Genomic DNA, 22,470 nt, shown 5'->3' with positions numbered 1-22,470 from the left:
CACCAATGCGCGCGCTCATAATTGTTTATGACAAAATCTGTTAAACCAAACCATGCTCATTTCGTAGTATCGCGGAATTAAATATTCTGTCCTACGAATTAACTGTAGCAATATCCGATGAATGATGGCATAGTCAGTACAGCGTAGGGGCTAACTGCTGTGTTGTCCCATCTGCTGTCGTTTCGTTTAATCGTCCAAACCGAAAGGCCAATTACTATCTTGTAATGTCAGTCTATTTAAAGGTTATTAGGCCAGCATAAATAAAAGGCGTTTCACCGCAATAGGGTGTCACGTTGTGATTACGACAAACAGTGAATTTTTTTCATATTGATACTTTAAGTTCAGCACGTGTATATCTGCAGAGATACTGTAAGAATTTGAACTATGCCTCGTTAAGTGTAATTCGGTCAAAGCACAACCCCAACAAAATTCATGCAAATATTAAAACTTTTTGTTTAACTTGTTGTTTATCATAGGGTGCCTATATATACTAATATGTCTGACATGTCTGGAAACGTAGTCCTGGCCTTTTTCAATAATCTGATGAGCGTTTTTGCCACAAATGGTAGTTGACACTAACTACCATACAATATATACAATATACCATACAATACTATATAAAGTGATCAGGCTAATTTTTTAAATGTAACTGTAGCTCATTGTGACCTGTACGCTCTGGTAGTTCACAGTTGATATTCATGCCAATGATGTTCCCAACTATTTCAAACTGGAATCGCCGTTAATCTTACACCTTAGAGCAACTAAAATTTCCAAAAACGATACTGTATGAATTATATTCAACCAAGTGTAAACTCCTTCTTGATTCTTATCCCCTTGCTAAAAGTCCTAAGTTATCATTCCATCCATGTTCATAACTATTTAAAAATAGAGACATAGAAATATGTGTCATATTTTCCCTATTGTTAGTGCGGGTCACGTCATGTTATGCCTAATCATGTGCATTAAGAATAGCTTAATTAATGTAAACTCTTCTATATAATTTCTACTAAATGGTCTCTTTCATATACGGTACTCACCGTCAATATAAGATATAGTGGTTTCAAAACTATAGAATTCTTACTTTTTAAATTAGATATTAGGAACTTGGGTGTCGCTGCTCGATAGCCAGTTTGGTTCCCCGCGACGTCCCTTCCCCAGTAAAACGGTGTAAATTTTCTTTGTGTCGTATTTTATGGTTGTGATACTTTTTGCTGGTTGGAAAAAATAAACTTGACTTAATTAATCGTATACCCCCTTTGGTATCAGTTAACCATGACATTCGTGTTCACATGTGTTTCGAACTAAAATCGCATTAAGTTCCCAATAACGAGTATATTATTATATGAGTGAGTAGAATCAAGTGCATCAATATGCATCAATATAACCGGGAATCCTTTAGTATTGGTTAACAATGGGATTTGTGTCCCTAACTAAAATTTCGAAGGTTACTATATATGAGATCCCACCAATTGTAAATCTACTATAGTCAGCCTATATCCCTATAGCTAGTAGCCTTATGTTCATAAGTGTTTGAATCTGGGAATATATTCCTTATTTCTCTATCGTTTATTCCCTAGTTATGATCTGTCGTGTTCTTGTATTTATATATATAATGTCTAAAATGTCTTTGGCTGAAGTTATTTATAAATGTATATTTTCAGGTCTCTGGGATGGGAGGAGAAGACTATAGAGAACTTGAAGGTAAAATATAACACACTAATAAATAATTCACTAGTTAAAATTTAGATAATGAGAAACATATCACACTGACAGATCATTCCGAATAAGTAATATTTATAATATTGAAAATCTGCAAATAATATAGAATGAACGTCAATGAATATCAGTACAAGTTGTTGTCCTCGTATCTTTACAACAAGCATAGCTTATCACAAGAGCGTGGAGGGGCGTAAAGGTAATTAGAAACAGGAATATTTGTTAAATTTCATCTTTTTCCCCTTATTTTTGATATTTACATTTCTTAATAGCCGTATTTTCAACGTGCTATTCAATGAATATAAATAAAATTTATATGATGTGTTGCAATATTATACACCATTCATTCCAAAGTATTGTTAGTAAATAAGGGGGGGAATCTGAATAATTTGTCAATGAACTGAAAATTAATATTTTTATTTTATGTATCCAAAGTATAAGCATAGCTTCTCTGTGCTCCTGTCAAATTACATTTCCCGTAACTTATAAATCTTAAACTTAGTAATGACTTAGTTCGAACAACTATATTTATTCAAATCAATATTATACAAAATTTACTTACAGTTCATTATCTCGCATAAAGTTCAGCTTTCTAAAACTCTTCTTGAAAGCGGAAAAGACAGTTTATCATAATACATCAAAAGACATGCGGAGTTATTTGTCCGATTATGCATCACTGAGAGAGGTGGATGAATCGAGTCTAAAGAGCAAGTATGTTATTAAAATCTTCTGAATCTTTCTAATTTACATTCATCACAAACAAGTTAGAATACTATATTATAAAAATCGGTGAAGAAATAAATGATAAAGAGGTGATCCGCAACCCAATTTCTTGATTGCGGCATTATAAAATATTAAAATTAAAATATAAAACGGAAGATATCACCATGAGTTTTGTTTTAGCAGTCTCGCAGCAGATTGAATACGCTTTTTAGACATTGTAAATCACAAAATTTGGTGTTATGTTAGGATTTCTTTAAAATATATACCATAATAGTAACTAAAATCGAAACACAGTAAATTGTGCACGCGATGTACTTTTGTCTATTCTGAAACTAACTACCTATGAAGCCGCATACGACTTTTTCTCGGTATGTGATGTGATATATAAAATAATTAATGCAAGATATCTAGATCGATTTTTTTTGCAATAATTTAAATTACAATCGTTCGTATTTTGTCTAAATCTTGGGATATTTCAAACGGTGAAACCTTAAAAAGAATCAGAGTGACAGGCCTGCGGCGGGGCGGATTCAGTGTTGTTACACTTGGTTTCACTGTTCTTCATTTCAAGTCCGCTGATCGAGTTTTTGAGTTGTAATGATTTTATATTGTCGTAAGACGTAAGTCGTCGCAACTGCAGGTTTCATTGAACACAATTAAGCCAATAAATGCAGCATTTTAAATATTGCCGCATCCAGGGGCGCAGCCAGGATTATTCAATGGGGGTTACGACGAAATTAAAAAAGAGTGCGCCAAAAGTGCAATTCACGACGACGTAGGGCGTTTAATAAACTAAAATGTATGGTTGTTCACAGCGAAATTCCACAGTTACGTTGTAGCCCGTCTCACTTTGCCTGATGGTGTTGGTGAATATTTTACAAGTCGTATTTCAAACGTCTACTATTAATCCGTAGTCAGCGGGTACCCGCATTTAGAAATAAAACATTAAAAATTCGGGAAAATTAATTTCAGAGAGAACTAAAACTCGCAGATGTCAGTAGTGTCATAATGGTTTATATGTACAAAAATACGCTCGCGTGTAGCGCCGATCAAATGCATGAAATTTAAAACTATTACTTGAAATTTATTGTTATGAAGTTGAACTTTTATTTCCATTCAATGATTATTTACTTGCGCCGTGATCCGTGGCGGGCATAATCGTATTTTTTAATCGAGTTAATCGAATATTTTTAACGGACACCGAATTATCAGTATTGTCATTTTGAACGACATCAATTGGGATGTCGGCCGCCGAAACCTCCGTCGTGACAATATTTTTTTTTTCGGATTTTACTAGAACAGTGAGGCGTTTTTTATTTCATAATTTTGTCGTAATCGAAGGCCTCAGTGAATTATTTGTCACCGCGATCGTTTTGGCGGCCGACATTCCAATTAATGTTGTTAGACTATATTAAAGCACTTTTTTATTCACTAGGAATTATTAATTATCACGGCGGATATCGTAGTTTTTATATTTCGGTCATGATTGTAAGTTCACATCGGCAAAGAGGGACAACAAGTGCATTCACAACATAAATTAATTTTATTATGATTTCTGTCTTCTGTGTAGGATTTCTATCACAGTTTGTAAATTACGGTCCCAATTTTAGGCGAACAATATCATCAATATTGACCCCGGGGTGCGATATTTGTGGAGCGAATAGTTGGACATTTCTATGCGTTTAATTTTAGATCGTGTCGGTATTACTTTCGTGTTAAATATTAATTAAAGAATTTCGCAAATTGGTAATCACTACAATACTTACTGTTGAATGTTCACGTAATCAACTTTGTTAAAACACTTTTTTATTGATACTAACCACATGAATAAATCGGCAATAATGGCATTTCTACGTGGTCAAAATAATATTGTTTGTGTATTTTTAATATAAGCTTACCTTTGCCTTACCTCTGTTAATATGCATTTTTTGTGATTTGTAATCCAAAACTTGATAATGAAACTATATATTCATTTTCAGTTTTCTAAATCACTGCTTGAAAGGGTCATTGCATCAAACGGACATTGTTATCAGTCTGGTGCCTCACGGAGTGGGATGGAAGCCTATATAGTCCCAAGAGTAAAGAGCAAGTATGTAATCTTATAAATCTTCCAATTCATATTTTGTCAGGTATAAACTGATATATCATGTTAAATCCCGCTAGTCAGGAAGAACTGCAAATGTTTGAATTATCCTCACAAGATGTTCCGCCCAATTTTATTTATATAATTTCGTAAAGTCATATAATGCAATGTTTTCCACCAGCTAGTTCACGGAAGGTGTGAAGTTTTTAGCTGGTATGCAATAAATGTTTCTGCTTTGTTAATTTCGTATGCACAATTCCCGAAAAGACGCGGGTTATGTATCGAAGTATGCGGCAGTCCGCCAGCAATGGGGTTATAATACTAGTAATGGGGCAATTGCGGGGCTGCTGCATAGACTTATCATATTAAGAAATTTAAACATAATATACTGATCTACGTCACTACGTAAGCTGCATTCAACAGGACAAGATTTACATGAATGTAATGCATAACTTTCAAAACTCGCAAATGTAGCGCAAAATCAATGGTTTATTAGAGATTCGCCGTAGCCTTTTCCCTTTCATATTTTATTGTGTATAGGGTGCTCCCAGAGTATTCGTACCAAGATGGCGCACAACCTGAACACAGTATGTGTACCTAGTTAGGGTTCAGGTTGTGCACCATCTTGGTACGAATACTACCGGATCGCCTTGTATAGATTGGATCTTTGTACAAAGACCCTATCAACCTTTAAAATAAGAGAATTAATAATTATCCAGTTTAAGTTAGCAATGCAGATTGCGCTGGGAATTCAATTTTTAAATCATTCCTAACCCCAAATGGATAATTAATAATATGTCATTTTAAAACGTGGCGGGAGCGTTGGCAGAAGATCCGATAGATTCAGTCCCGCTGTTCATTGAATATGCTAGCTACAGTTCTGCGACAGTTTATTTATCAATATTTTAACTTTTTTTCAGATGCAAAACTATAAAAGGTTGTAGATTCAAAGACACAGAGCAACGAACGAGGAATTTTACAAGTAAATATCGTTTAAACATTTTATTTGACTTTCGACGCATATTTTATTCCTGTACACCACTGTTTTCGTTTAGAATGCTAAACAATTAGATGCAAGCGCACCGCGTCTCGGGTCTTGCGATCAAAGTCGGCATTGCCACTTATTTGATCGTGTGTTTTCCCTCGAAATTGTAAGATTTATATTTTCACAAGTTTTAATAATTGTCTTTCGAATCAAAGTTCCAAAAAAGTACAACCCACGTTCACGTTTAAAAGGCTAAATAGTTCAATGCAAGCCAACATTGTTACGCTGTATATTTGATCCTGTGCATTCTATCGAAATTTAAGATTTAGATTCTGTCCATGTTTTAATAATTGTGTTTTAAAGCAGAAGTCCGAAATAGTACTATTAATATAGTACTTTGTATCAAACTGGTGTACCCTTTGCGCCCCCTAAAATTCGTTGCTCGCTTCTCTGCTGAATAGCGATCCCCAGTTTGCGATCCCCACCGTGAACAATGTGATAATTTTACAAGTTACTGATCAGAGGTAATTAGTCATATACTCCATGAAACAGTTATAAAAGTTCATTGGGTGTTTTACTTTTATTGTAATATTTGCAACTTGTGCAGTTTGAAAACTACACCTGGTATGTTATAAAATATGGAGCTGTATTTATGAAATTGAATGATTACATATACCTGTAACTGTAAAGTCGATGAAAAGCAATTTCTATGGTAATCTATAATATTTGAAATTTAATGGCAATCGCTGAATAAATTTTATTCGTCTAAATTTTCTTAGTTTCGTGTATTTAACAAAAAATCGGAGAAAAGTTTGGCTTTTATGAAATCTAATGTCGAAATTTACCCGTTACGTATTTTATTGAAACTAACGTCTATTTTTTGCTTTGCAGTGTCTCTGTCAAATAACATTTGTCTGAATTATCTACCTAATGACATAGTTGGCTCAACGAAATTTAGTTTAACTCAAATTTAGAATTGGCTTGCACAAAATCATGACATATATATTGATTTTCAGCTTTTTCAAACACTGCTTGAAAGTTGACAGAACAATTTATCATTGTAGCAAAAGAAATTCGTCAAGTGCCAGCTTTTCATCACTGAGTGAGATGGAGGCCTATCAAGTCTGAAGAGCAAGTATGTAACCAAATCATTTGAAAGCTTTTCAATTTAGATATCTATAGTATAGATAAATGATATATTGTAATTTTTTCGGAAAATCTACATACAAATATTACTTTCAATATATTTAGTATAAGTTTTGGTTTGTGTGTCAAATGAAATTTTCTAAAAATTACAATCTCCAAATTTCATCATAACATGATTCGCACAACTACCGTTTTATTCTGGCTGCTGAGTCGGTCCAGTGAATAAGGCTAGGGCCATGTTTTAGAAATAAAAATTAAGATTTTTTTGGTTCCCTCCCAATAGTCGAGGTACAAGAATGCATTAAATTGATCTTATTTTTGTCAGTTTGGGCACCAATGCGCGCGCTCATAATTGTTTATGACAAAATCTGTTAAACCAAACCATGCTCATTTCGTAGTATCGCGGAATTAAATATTCTGTCCTACGAATTAACTGTAGCAATATCCGGTGAATGATGGCATAGTCAGTACAGCGTAGGGGCTAACCGCTGTGTTGTCCCATCTGCTGTCGTTTCGTTTAATCGTCCAAACCGAAAGGCCAATTACTATCTTGTAATGTCAGTCTATTTAAAGGTTATTAGGCCAGCATAAATAAAAGGCGTTTCACCGCAATAGGGTGTCACGTTGTGATTACGACAAACAGTGAATTTTTTTCATATTGATACTTTAAGTTCAGCACGTGTATATCTGCAGAGATACTGTAAGAATTTAAACTATGCCTCGTTAAGTGTAATTCGGTCAAAGCACAACCCCAACAAAAACCATGCAAATATTAAAACTTTTTGTTTAACTTGTTGGTTATCATATGGTGCCTATATATACTAATATGTCTGACATGTCTGGAAACGTAGTCCTGGCCTTTTTCATTAATCTGATGAGCGTTTTTGCCACAAATGGTAGTTTACACTAACTACCATACAATATATACAATATACCATACAATATACCATACAATACTATATAAAGTAATCAGGCTAATTTTTTAAATGTAACTGTAGCTCATTGTGACCTGTACGCTCTGGTAGTTCACAGTTGATATTCATGCCAATGATGTTCCCAACTATTTCAAACTAGAATCGCCGTTAATCTTACACCTTAGAGCAACTAAAATTTCCAAAAACGATACTGTATGAATTATATTCAACCAAGTGTAAACTCCTTCTTGATTCTTATCCCCTTGCTAAAAGTCCTAAGTTATCATTCCATCCATGTTCATAACTATTTAAAAATAGAGACATAGAAATATGTGTCATATTTTCCCTATTGTTAGTGCGGGTCACGTCATGTTATGCCTAATCATGTGCATTAAGAATAGCTTAATTAATGTAAACTCTTCTATATAATTTCTACTAAATGGTCTCTTTCATATACGGTACTCACCGTCAATATAAGATATAGTGGTTTCAAAACTATAGAATTCTTACTTTTTAAATTAGATATTAGGAACTTGGGTGTCGCTGCTCGATAGCCAGTTTGGTTCCCCGCGACGTCCCTTCCCCAGTAAAACGGTGTAAATTTTCTTTGTGTCGTATTTTATGGTTGTGATACTTTTTGCTGGTTGGAGAAAATAAACTTGACTTAATTAATCGTATACCCCCTTTGGTATCAGTTAACCATGACATTCGTGTTCACATGTGTTTCGAACTAAAATCGCATTAAGTTCCCAATAACGAGTATATTATTATATGAGTGAGTAGAATCAAGTGCATCAATATGCATCAATATAACCGGGAATCCTTTAGTATTGGTTAACAATGGGATTTGTGTCCCAAACTAAAATTTCGAAGGTTACTATATATGAGATCCCACCAATTGTAAATCTACTATAGTCAGCCTATATCCCTATAGCTAGTAGCCTTATGTTCATAAGTGTTTGAATCTGGGAATATATTCCTTATTTCTCTATCGTTTATTCCCTAGTTATGATCTGTCGTGTTCTTGTATTTATATATATAATGTCTAAAATGTCTTTGGCTGAAGTTATTTATAAATGTATATTTTCAGGTCTCTGGGATGGGAAGAGAAGACTATAGAGAACTTGAAGGTAAAATATAACACACTAATAAATAATTCACTAGTTAAAATTTAGATAATGAGAAACATATCACACTGACAGATCATTCCGAATAAGTAATATTTATAATATTGAAAATCTGCAAATAATATAGAATGAACGTCAATGAATATCAGTACAAGTTGTTGTCCTCGTATCTTTACAACAAGCATAGCTTATCACAAGAGCGTGGAGGGGCGTAAAGGTAATTAGAAACAGGAATATTTGTTAAATTTTATCTTTTCCCCCTTATTTTTGATATTTACATTTCTTAATAGCCGTATTTTCAACGTGCTATTCAATGAATATGAATAAAATTTATATGATGTGTTGCAATATTATACACCATTCATTCCAAAGTATTGTTAGTAAATAAGGGGGGGAATCTGAATAATTTGTCAATGAACTGAAAATTAATATTTTTATTTTATGTATCCAAAGTATAAGCATAGCTTCTCTGTGCTCCTGTCAAATTACATTTCCCGTAACTTATAAATCCTAAACTTATTAATGACTTAGTTCGAACAACTATATTTATTCAAATCAATATTATACAAAATTTACTTACAGTTCATTATCTCGCATAAAGTTCAGCTTTCTAAAACTCTTCTTGAAAGCGGAAAAGACAGTTTATCATAATACATCAAAAGACATGCGGAGTTATTTGTCCGATTATGCATCACTGAGAGAGGTGGATGAATCGAGTCTAAAGAGCAAGTATGTTATTAAAATCTTCTGAATCTTTCTAATTTACATTCATCACAAACAAGTTAGAATACTATATTATAAAAATCGGTGAAGAAATAAATGATAAAGAGGTGATCCGCAACCCAATTTCTTGATTGCGGCATTATAAAATATTAAAATTAAAATATAAAACGGAAGATATCACCATGAGTTTTGTTTTAGCAGTCTCGCAGCAGATTGAATACGCTTTTTAGACATTGTAAATCACAAAATTTGGTGTTATGTTAGGATTTCTTTAAAATATATACCATAATAGTAACTAAAATCGAAACACAGTAAATTGTGCACGCGATGTACTTTTGTCTATTCTGAAACTAACTACCTATGAAGCCGCATACGACTTTTTCTCGGTATGTGATGTGATATATAAAATAATTAATGCAAGATATCTAGATCGATTTTTTTTGCAATAATTTAAATTACAATCGTTCGTATTTTGTCTAAATCTTGGGATATTTCAAACGGTGAAACCTTAAAAAGAATCAGAGTGACAGGCCTGCGGCGGGGCGGATTCAGTGTTGTTACACTTGGTTTCACTGTTCTTCATTTCAAGTCCGCTGATCGAGTTTTTGAGTTGTAATGATTTTATATTGTCGTAAGACGTAAGTCGTCGCAACTGCAGGTTTCATTGAACACAATTAAGCCAATAAATGCAGCATTTTAAATATTGCCGCATCCAGGGGCGCAGCCAGGATTATTCAATGGGGGTTACGACGAAATTAAAAAAGAGTGCGCCAAAAGTGCAATTCACGACGACGTAGGGCGTTTAATAAACTAAAATGTATGGTTGTTCACAGCGAAATTCCACAGTTACGTTGTAGCCCGTCTCACTTTGCCTGATGGTGTTGGTGAATATTTTACAAGTCGTATTTCAAACGTCTACTATTAATCCGTAGTCAGCGGGTACCCGCATTTAGAAATAAAACATTAAAAATTCGGGAAAATTAATTTCAGAGAGAACTAAAACTCGCAGATGTCAGTAGTGTCATAATGGTTTATATGTACAAAAATACGCTCGCGTGTAGCGCCGATCAAATGCATGAAATTTAAAACTATTACTTGAAATTTATTGTTATGAAGTTGAACTTTTATTTCCATTCAATGATTATTTACTTGCGCCGTGATCCGTGGCGGGCATAATCGTATTTTTTAATCGAGTTAATCGAATATTTTTAACGGACACCGAATTATCAGTATTGTCATTTTGAACGACATCAATTGGGATGTCGGCCGCCGAAACCTCCGTCGTGACAATATTTTTTTTTTCGGATTTTACTAGAACAGTGAGGCGTTTTTTATTTCATAATTTTGTCGTAATCGAAGGCCTCAGTGAATTATTTGTCACCGCGATCGTTTTGGCGGCCGACATTCCAATTAATGTTGTTAGACTATATTAAAGCACTTTTTTATTCACTAGGAATTATTAATTATCACGGCGGATATCGTAGTTTTTATATTTCGGTCATGATTGTAAGTTCACATCGGCAAAGAGGGACAACAAGTGCATTCACAACATAAATTAATTTTATTATGATTTCTGTCTTCTGTGTAGGATTTCTATCACAGTTTGTAAATTACGGTCCCAATTTTAGGCGAACAATATCATCAATATTGACCCCGGGGTGCGATATTTGTGGAGCGAATAGTTGGACATTTCTATGCGTTTAATTTTAGATCGTGTCGGTATTACTTTCGTGTTAAATATTAATTAAAGAATTTCGCAAATTGGTAATCACTACAATACTTACTGTTGAATGTTCACGTAATCAACTTTGTTAAAACACTTTTTTATTGATACTAACCACATGAATAAATCGGCAATAATGGCATTTCTACGTGGTCAAAATAATATTGTTTGTGTATTTTTAATATAAGCTTACCTTTGCTTTACCTCTGTTAATATGCATTTTTTGTGATTTGTAATCCAAAACTTGATAATGAAACTATATATTCATTTTCAGTTTTCTAAATCACTGCTTGAAAGGGTCATTGCATCAAACGGACATTGTTATCAGTCTGGTGCCTCACGGAGTGGGATGGAAGCCTATATAGTCCCAAGAGTAAAGAGCAAGTATGTAATCTTATAAATCTTTCAATTCATATTTTGTCAGGTATAAACTGATATATCATGTTAAATCCCGCTAGTCAGGAAGAACTGCAAATGTTTGAATTATCCTCACAAGATGTTCCGCCCAATTTTATTTATATAATTTCGTAAAGTCATATAATGCAATGTTTTCCACCAGCTAGTTCACGGAAGGTGTGAAGTTTTTAGCTGGTATGCAATAAATGTTTCTGCTTTGTTAATTTCGTATGCACAATTCCCGAAAAGACGCGGGTTATGTATCGAAGTATGCGGCAGTCCGCCAGCAATGGGGTTATAATACTAGTAATGGGGCAATTGCGGGGCTGCTGCATAGACTTATCATATTAAGAAATTTAAACATAATATACTGATCTACGTCACTACGTAAGCTGCATTCAACAGGACAAGATTTACATGAATGTAATGCATAACTTTCAAAACTCGCAAATGTAGCGCAAAATCAATGGTTTATTAGAGATTCGCCGTAGCCTTTTCCCTTTCATATTTTATTGTGTATAGGGTGCTCCCAGAGTATTCGTACCAAGATGGCGCACAACCTGAACACAGTATGTGTACCTAGTTAGGGTTCAGGTTGTGCACCATCTTGGTACGAATACTACCGGATCGCCTTGTATAGATTGGATCTTTGTACAAAGACCCTATCAACCTTTAAAATAAGAGAATTAATAATTATCCAGTTTAAGTTAGCAATGCAGATTGCGCTGGGAATTCAATTTTTAAATCATTCCTAACCCCAAATGGATAATTAATAATATGTCATTTTAAAACGTGGCGGGAGCGTTGGCAGAAGATCCGATAGATTCAGTCCCGCTGTTCATTGAATATGCTAGCTACAGTTCTGCGACAGTTTATTTATCAATATTTTAACTTTTTTTCAGATGCAAAACTATAAAAGGTTGTAGATTCAAAGACACAGAGCAACGAACGAGGAATTTTACAAGTAAATATCATTTAAACATTTTATTTGACTTTCGACGCATATTTTATTCCTGTACGCCACTGTTTTCGTTTAGAATGCTAAACAATTAGATGCAAGCGCACCGCGTCTCGGGTCTTGCGATCAAAGTCGGCATTGCCACTTATTTGATCGTGTGTTTTCCCTCGAAATTGTAAGATTTATATTTTCACAAGTTTTAATAATTGTCTTTCGAATCAAAGTTCCAAAAAAGTACAACCCACGTTCACGTTTAAAAGGCTAAATAGTTCAATGCAAGCCAACATTGTTACGCTGTATATTTGATCCTGTGCATTCTATCGAAATTTAAGATTTAGATTCTGTCCATGTTTTAATAATTGTGTTTTAAAGCAGAAGTCCGAAATAGTACTATTAATATAGTACTTTGTATCAAACTGGTGTACCCTTTGCGCCCCCTAAAATTCATTGCTCGCTTCTCTGCTGAATAGCGATCCCCAGTTTGCGATCCCCACCGTGAACAATGTGATAATTTTACAAGTTACTGATCAGAGGTAATTAGTCATATACTCCATGAAACAGTTATAAAAGTTCATTGGGTGTTTTACTTTTATTGTAATATTTGCAACTTGTGCAGTTTGAAAACTACACCTGGTATGTTATAAAATATGGAGCTGTATTTATGAAATTGAATGATTACATATACCTGTAACTGTAAAGTCGATGAAAAGCAATTTCTATGGTAATCTATAATATTTGAAATTTAATGGCAATCGCTGAATAAATTTTATTCGTCTAAATTTTCTTAGTTTCGTGTATTTAACAAAAAATCGGAGAAAAGTTTGGCTTTTATGAAATCTAATGTCGAAATTTACCCGTTACGTATTTTATTGAAACTAACGTCTATTTTTTGCTTTGCAGTGTCTCTGTCAAATAACATTTGTCTGAATTATCTACCTAATGACATAGTTGGCTCAACGAAATTTAGTTTAACTCAAATTTAGAATTGGCTTGCACAAAATCATGACATATATATTGATTTTCAGCTTTTTCAAACACTGCTTGAAAGTTGACAGAACAATTTATCATTGTAGCAAAAGAAATTCGTCAAGTGCCAGCTTTTCATCACTGAGTGAGATGGAGGCCTATCAAGTCTGAAGAGCAAGTATGTAACCAAATCATTTGAAAGCTTTTCAATTTAGATATCTATAGTATAGATAAATGATATATTGTAATTTTTTCGGAAAATCTACATACAAATATTACTTTCAATATATTTAGTATAAGTTTTGGTTTGTGTGTCAAATGAAATTTTCTAAAAATTACAATCTCCAAATTTCATCATAACATGATTCGCACAACTACCGTTTTATTCTGGCTGCTGAGTCGGTCCAGTGAATAAGGCTAGGGCCATGTTTTAGAAATAAAAATTAAGCTTTTTTTGGTTCCCTCCCAATAGTCGAGGTACAAGAATGCATTAAATTGATCTTATTTTTGTCAGTTTGGGCACCAATGCGCGCGCTCATAATTGTTTATGACAAAATCTGTTAAACCAAACCATGCTCATTTCATAGTATCGCGGAATTAAATATTCTGTCCTACGAATTAACTGTAGCAATATCCGGTGAATGATGGCATAGTCAGTACAGCGTAGGGGCTAACCGCTGTGTTGTCCCATCTGCTGTCGTTTCGTTTAATCGTCCAAACCGAAAGGCCAATTACTATCTTGTAATGTCAGTCTATTTAAAGGTTATTAGGCCAGCATAAATAAAAGGCGTTTCACCGCAATAGGGTGTCACGTTGTGATTACGACAAACAGTGAATTTTTTTCATATTGATACTTTAAGTTCAGCACGTGTATATCTGCAGAGATACTGTAAGAATTTGAACTATGCCTCGTTAAGTGTAATTCGGTCAAAGCACAACCCCAACAAAAACCATGCAAATATTAAAACTTTTTGTTTAACTTGTTGGTTATCATATGGTGCCTATATATACTAATATGTCTGACATGTCTGGAAACGTAGTCCTGGCCTTTTTCATTAATCTGATGAGCGTTTTTGCCACAAATGGTAGTTTACACTAACTACCATACAATATATACAATATACCATACAATATACCATACAATACTATATAAAGTAATCAGGCTAATTTTTTAAATGTAACTGTAGCTCATTGTGACCTGTACGCTCTGGTAGTTCACAGTTGATATTCATGCCAATGATGTTCCCAACTATTTCAAACTGGAATCGCCGTTAATCTTACACCTTAGAGCAACTAAAATTTCCAAAAACGATACTGTATGAATTATATTCAACCAAGTGTAAACTCCTTCTTGATTCTTATCCCCTTGCTAAAAGTCCTAAGTTATCATTCCATCCATGATCATAACTATTTAAAAATAGAGACATAGAAATATGTGTCATATTTTCCCTATTGTTAGTGCAGGTCACGTCATGTTATGCCTAATCATGTGCATTAAGAATAGCTTAATTAATGTGAACTCTTCTATATAATTTCTACTAAATGGTCTCTTTCATATACGGTACTCACCGTCAATATAAGATATAGTGGTTTCAAAACTATAGAATTCTTACTTTTCAAATTAGATATTAGGAACTTGGGTGTCGCTGCTCGATAGCCAGTTTGGTTCCCCGCGACGTCCCTTCCCCAGTTAAACGGTGTAAATTTTCTTTGTGTCGTATTTTATGGTTGTGATACTTTTTGCTGGTTGGAAAAAATAAACTTGACTTAATTAAGCGTATACCCCCTTTGGTATCAGTTAACCATGACATTCGTGTTCACATGTGTTTCGATATAAAATCGCATTAAGTTCCCAATAACGAGTATATTATTATATGAGTGAGTAGAATCAAGTGCATCAATATGCATCAATATAACCGGGAATCCTTTAGTATTGGTTAACAATGGGATTTGTGTCCCAAACTAAAATTTCGAAGGTTACTATATATGAGATCCCACCAATTGTAAATCTACTATAGTCAGCCTATATCCCTATTGCTAGTAGCCTTATGTTCATAAGTGTTTGAATCTGGGAATATATTCCTTATTTCTCTATTGTTTATTCCCTAGTTATGATCTGTCATGTTCTTATATTTATATATATAATGTCTAAAATGTCTTTGGCTGAAGTTATTTATAAATGTATATTTTCAGGTCTCTGGGATGGGAAGAGAAGACTATAGAGAACTTGAAGGTAAAATATAACACACTAATAAATAATTCACTAGTTAAAATTTAGATAATGAGAAACATAGCACACTGACAGATCATTCCGAATAAGTAATATTTATAATATTGAAAATCTGCAAATAATATAGAATGAACGTCAATGAATATCAGTACAAGTTGTTGTCCTCGTATCTTTAGAACAAGCATAGCTTATCACAAGAGCGTGGAGGGGCGTAAAGGTAATTAGAAACAGGAATATTTGTTAAATTTTATCTTTTCCCCCTTATTTTTGATATTTACATTTCTTAATAGCCGTATTTTCAACGTGCTATTCAAGGAATATAAATAAAATTTATATGATGTGTTGCAATATTATACACCATTCATTCCAAAGTATTGTTAGTAAATAAGGGGGGAATCTGAATAATTTGTCAATGAACTGAAAATTAATATTTTTATTTTATGTATCCAAAGTATAAGCATAGCTTCTCTGTGCTCCTGTCAAATTACATTTCCCGTAACTTATAAATCTTAAACTTATTAATGACTTAGTTCGAACAACTATATTTATTCAAATCAATATTATACAAAATTTACTTACAGTTCATTATCTCGCATAAAGTTCAGCTTTCTAAAACTCTTCTTGAAAGCGGAAAAGACAGTTTATCATAATACATCAAAATACATGCGGAGTTATTTGTCCGATTATGCATCACTGAGAGAGGTGGATGAATCGAGTCTAAAGAGCAAGTATGTTATTAAAATCTTCTGAATCTTTCTAATTTACATTCATCACAAACAAGTTAGAATACTATATTATAAAAATCGGTGAAGAAATAAATGATAAAGAGGTGATCCGCAACCCAATTTCTTGATTGCGGCATTATAAAATATTAAAATTAAAATATAAAACGGAAGATATCACCATGAGTTTTGTTTTAGCAGTCTCGCAGCAGATTGAATACGCTTTTTAGACATTGTAAATCACAAAATTTGGTGTTATGTTAGGATTTCTTTAAAATATATACCATAATAGTAACTGAAATCGAAACACAGTAAATTGTGCACGCGATGTACTTTTGTCTATTCTGAAACTAACTACCTATGAAGCCGCATACGACTTTTTCTCGGTATGTGATGTGATATATAAAATAATTAATGCAAGATATCTAGATCGATTTTTTTTGCAATAATTTAAATTACAATCGTTCGTATTTTGTCTAAATCTTGGGATATTTCAAACGGTGAAACCTTAAAAAGAATCAGAGTGACAGGCCTGCGGCGGGGCGGATTCAGTGTTGTTACACTTGGTTTCACTGTTCTTCATTTCAAGTCCGCTGATCGAGTTGTTGAGTTTTAATGATTTTATATTGTCGTAAGACGTAAGTCGTCGCAACTGCAGGTTTCATTGAACACAATTAAGCCAATAAATACAGCATTTTAAATATTGCCGCATCCAGGGGCGCAGCCAGGATTATTCAATGAGGGTTACGACGAAATTAAAAAATAGTGCGCCAAAAGTGCAATTCACGACGACGTAAGGCGTTTAATAAACTAAAATGTATGGTCGTTCACAGCGAAATTCCACAGTTACGTTGTAGCCCGTCTCTCTTTGCCTGATGGTGTTGGTGAATATTTTACAAGTCGTATTTCAAACGTCTACTATTAATCCGTAGTCAGCGGGTACCCGCATTTAGAAATAAAACATTAAAAATTCGGAAAAATTAATTTCAGAGAGAACTAAAACTCGCAGATGTCAGTAGTGTCATAATGGTTTATATGTACAAAAATACGCTCGCGTGTAGCGCCGATCAAATGCATGAAATTTAAAAATATTAATTGAAATTTATTGTTATGAAGTTGAACTTTTATTTCCATTCAATGATTATTTACTTGCGCCGTGATCCGTGGCGGGCAAAATCGTATTTTTTAATCGAGTTAATCGAATATTTTTAACGGACACCGAATAATCAGTATTGTCATTTTGAACGACATCAATTGGGATGTCGGCCGCCGAAACCTCCGTCGTGACAATATTTTTTTTCGGATTTTACTAGAACAGTGAGGCGTTTTTTATTTCATAATTTTGTCGTAATCGAAGGCCTCAGTGAATTATTTGTCACCGCGATCGTTTTGGCGGCCGACATTCCAATTAATGTTGTTAGACTATATTAAAGCACTTTTTTATTCACTAGGAATTATTAATTATCACGGCGGATATCGTAGTTTTTATATTTCGGACATGATTGTAAGTTCACATCGGCAAAGAGGGACAACAAGTGCATTCACAACAGAAATTAATTTTATTATGATTTCTGTCTTCTGTGTAGGATTTCTATCACAGTTTGTAAATTACGGTCCCAATTTTAGGCGAACAATATCATCATTATTGACCCCGGGGTGCGATATTTGTGGAGCGAATAGTTGGACATTTCTATGCGTTTAATTTTAGATCGTGTCGGTATTACTTTCGTGTTAAATATTAATTAAAGAATTTCGCAAATTGGTAATCACTACAATACTTACTGTTGAATGTTCACGTAACTCAACTTTGTTAAAACACTTTTTTATTGATACTAACCACATGAATAAATCGGCAATAATGGCATTTCTACGTGGTCAAAATAATAGTGTTTGTGTATTTTTAATATAAGCTTACCTTTGCTTTACCTCTGTTAATAAGCATTTTTTGTGATTTGTAATCCAAAACTTGATAATGAAACTATATATTCATTTTCAGTTTTCTAAATCACTGCTTGAAAGGGTCATTGCATCAAACGGACATTGTTATCAGTCTGGTGCCTCACGGAGTGGGATGGAAGCCTATATAGTCCCAAGAGTAAAGAGCAAGTATGTAAACTTATAAATCTTTCAATTCATATTTTGTCAGGTATAAACTGATATATCATGTTAAATCCCGCTAGTCAGGAAGAACTGCAAGTGTTTGAATTATCCTCACAAGATGTTCCACCCAATTTTATTTATATAATTTCGTAAAGTCATATAATGCAATGTTTTCCACCAGCTAGTTCACGGAAGGTGTGCAGTTTTTAGCTGGTATGCAATAAATGTTTCTGCTTTGTTAATTTCGTATGCACAATTCCCGAAAAGACGCGGGTTATGTATCGAAGTATGCGGCAGTCCGCCAGCAATTGGGTTATAATGCTAGTAATGGGGCAATTGCGGGGCTGCTGCATAGACTTATCATATTAAGAAATTTAAACGTAATATACTGATCTACGTCACTACGTAAGCTGCATTCAGCAGGACAAGATTTACATGAATGTAATGCATAACTTTCAAAACTTTCGCAAATGTAGCGCAAAATCAATGGTTTATTAGAGATTCGCCGTAGCCTTTTCCCTTTCATATTTTATTGTGTATAGGGTGCTCCCAGAGTATTCGTACCAAGATGGCGCACAACCTGAACACAGTATGTGTACCTAGTTAGGGTTCAGGTTGTGCACCATCTTGGTACGAATACTACCGGATCGCCTTGTATAGATTGGATCTTTGTACAAAGACCCTATCAACCTTTAAAATAAGAGAATTAATAATTATCCAGTTTAAGTTAGCAATGCAGATTGCGCTGGGAATTCAATTTTTAAATCATTCCTAACCCCAAATGGATAATTAATAATATGTCATTTTAAAACGTGGCGGGAGCGTTGGCAGAAGATCCGATAGATTCAGTCCCGCTGTTCATTGAAAATGCTAGCTACAGTTCTGCGACAGTTTATTTATCAATATTTTACCTTTTTTTCAGATGCAAAACTATTAAAGGTTGTAGATTCAAAGACACAGAGCAACGAACGAGGAATTTTACAAGTAAATATCATTTAAACATTTTATTTGACTTTCGACGCATATTTTATTCCTGTACACCACTGTTTTCGTTTAGAATGCTAAACAATTAGATGCAAGCGCACCGCGTCTCGGGTCTTGCGATCAAAGTCGGCATTGCCACTTATTTGATCGTGTGTTTTCCCTCGAAATTGTAAGATTTATATTTTCACAAGTTTTAATAATTGTCTTTCGAATCAAAGTTCCAAAAAAGTACAACCCACGTTCACGTTTAAAAGGCTAAATAGTTCAATGCAAGCCAACATTGTTACGCTGTATATTTGATCCTGTGCATTCTATCGAAATTTAAGATTTAGATTCTGTCCATGTTTTAATAATTGTGTTTTAAAGCAAAAGTCCGAAATAGTACTATTAATATAGTACCTTGTATCAAACTGGTGTACCCTTTGCGCCCCCTAAAATTCGTTGCTCGCTTCTCTGCTGAATAGCGATTCCCAGTTTGCGATCCCCACCGTGAACAATGTGATAATTTTACAAGTTACTGATCAGAGGTAATTAGTCATATACTCCATGAAACAGTTATAAACGTTCATTGGGTGTTTTACTTTTATTGTAATATTTGCAACTCGTGCAGTTTGAAAACTACACCTGGTATGTTATGAAATATGGAGCTGTATTGATGAAATTGAATGTTTACATATACCTGTAACTGTAAGGTCGATGAAAAGCAATTTCTATGGTAATCTATAATATTTGAAATTTAATGGTATTCGCTGAATAAATTTTATTCGTCTAAATTTTCTTAGTTTTGTGTATTTAACAAAAAATCGGAGAAAAGTTTGGCTTTTGTGAAATCTAATGTCGAAATTTACCCGTTACGTATTTTATTGAAACTAACGTCTATTTTTTGCTTTGCAGTGTCATTGTCAAGTAACATTTGTCTGAATTATCTACCTAATGACATAGTTGGCTCAACGAAATTTAGTTTAACTCAAATTTATAATTGGCTTGCACAAAATCATGACATATATATTGATTTTCAGCTTTTTCAAACACTGCTTGAAAGTTGACAGAACAATTTATCACTGTAGCAAAAGAAATTCGTCAAGTGCCAGCTTTTCATTACTGAGTGAGATGGAGGCCTATCAAGTCTGAAGAGCAAGTATGTAACCAAATCATTTGAAAGCTTTTCAATTTAGATGTCTATAGTATAGATAAATGATATATTGTAATTTTTTCAGAAAATCTACATACAAATATTACTTTCAATATATTGAGTATAAGTTTTGGTTTGTGTGTCAAATGAAATTTTCTAAAAATTACAATCTCAAAATTTCATCATCACATGATTCGCACAACTACCGTTTTATTCTGGCTGCTGAGTCGATCCAGTGAATAAGGCTAGGGCCATGTTTTAGAAATGAAAATTAAGCTTTTTTTGGTTCCCTCCAAATAGTCGAGGTACAAGAATGCATTAAATTGATCTTATTTTTGTCAGTTTGGGCACCAATGCGCGCTCATAATTGTTTATGACAAAATCTGTTAAACCAAACCATGCTCATTTCGTAGTATCGCGGAATTAAATATTCTGTCCTACGAATTAACTGTAGCAATATCCGGTGAATGATGGCATAGTCAGTACAGCGTAGGGGCTAACTGCTGTGTTGTCCCATCTGTTGTCGTTTCGTTTAATCGTCCAAACCGAAAGGCCAATTACTATCTTGTAATGTCAGTCTATTTAAAGGTTATTAGGCCAGCATAAATAAAAGGCGTTTCACCGCAATAGGGTGTCACGTTGTGATTACGACAAACAGTGATTTTTTTTCATATTGATACTTTAAGTTCAGCACGTGTATATCTGCAGAGATGCTGTAAGAATTTGAACTATGCCTCGTTAAGTGTAATTCGGTCAAAGCACAATCCCAACAAAAACCATGCAAATATTAAAACTTTTTGTTTAACTTGTTGTTTATCATAGGGTGCCTATATATACTAATATGTCTGACATGTCTGGAAACGTAGTCCTGGCCTTCTTCATTAATCTGATGAGCGTTTTTGCCACAAATGGTAGTTGACACTAACTACCATACTATATAAAGTAATCAGGCTAATTTTTTAAATGTAACTGTAGCTCATTGTGACCTGTACGCTCTGGTAGTTCACAGTTGATATTCATGCCAATGATGTTCCCAACTATTTCAAACTGGAATCGCCGTTTCTATTACAACTTAGAGCAACTAAAATTTCCAAAAACGATACTGTATGAATTATATTCAACCAAGTGTAAACTCCTTCTTGATTCTTATCCCCTTGCTAAAAATTCCATCCATGTTCATAACTATTTAAAAATAGAGACATAGAAATATGTGTCATATTTTCCCTATTGTTAGTGCGGGTCACGTCATGTTATGCCTAATCATGTGCATTAAGAATAGCTTAATTAATGTAAACTCTTCTATATAATTTCTACTAAATGGTCTCTTTCATATACGGTACTCACCGTCAATATAAGATATAGTGAATTCAAAACTATAGAATTCTTACTTTTTAAATTAGATATTAGGAACTTGGGTGTCGCTGCTCGATAGCCAGTTTGGTTCCCCGCGACGTCCCTTCCCCAGTAAAACGGTGTAAATTTTCTTTGTGTCGTATTTTATGGTTGTGATACTTTTTGCTGGTTGGAAAAAATAAACTTGACTTAATTAATCGTATACCCCCTTTGGTATCAGTTAACCATGGCATTCGTGTTCACATGTGTTTCGAACTAAAATCGCATTAAGTTCCCAATAACGAGTATATTATTATATGAGTGAGTAGAATCAAGTGCATCAATATGCATCAATATAACCGGGAATCCTTTAGTATTGGTTAACAATGGGATTTGTGTCCCAAACTAAAATTTCGAAGGTTACTATATATGAGATCCCACCAGTTGTAAATCTACTATAGTCAGCCTATATCCCTAATGCTAGTAGCCTTATGTTCATAAGTGTTTGAA

The sequence above is a fragment of the Styela clava genome, chromosome 2 (genome assembly GCF_964204865.1).
Source record: "Styela clava chromosome 2, kaStyClav1.hap1.2, whole genome shotgun sequence".
NCBI lineage: Eukaryota > Metazoa > Chordata > Ascidiacea > Stolidobranchia > Styelidae > Styela > Styela clava.
This window is presented reverse-complemented; position numbering follows the sequence as displayed.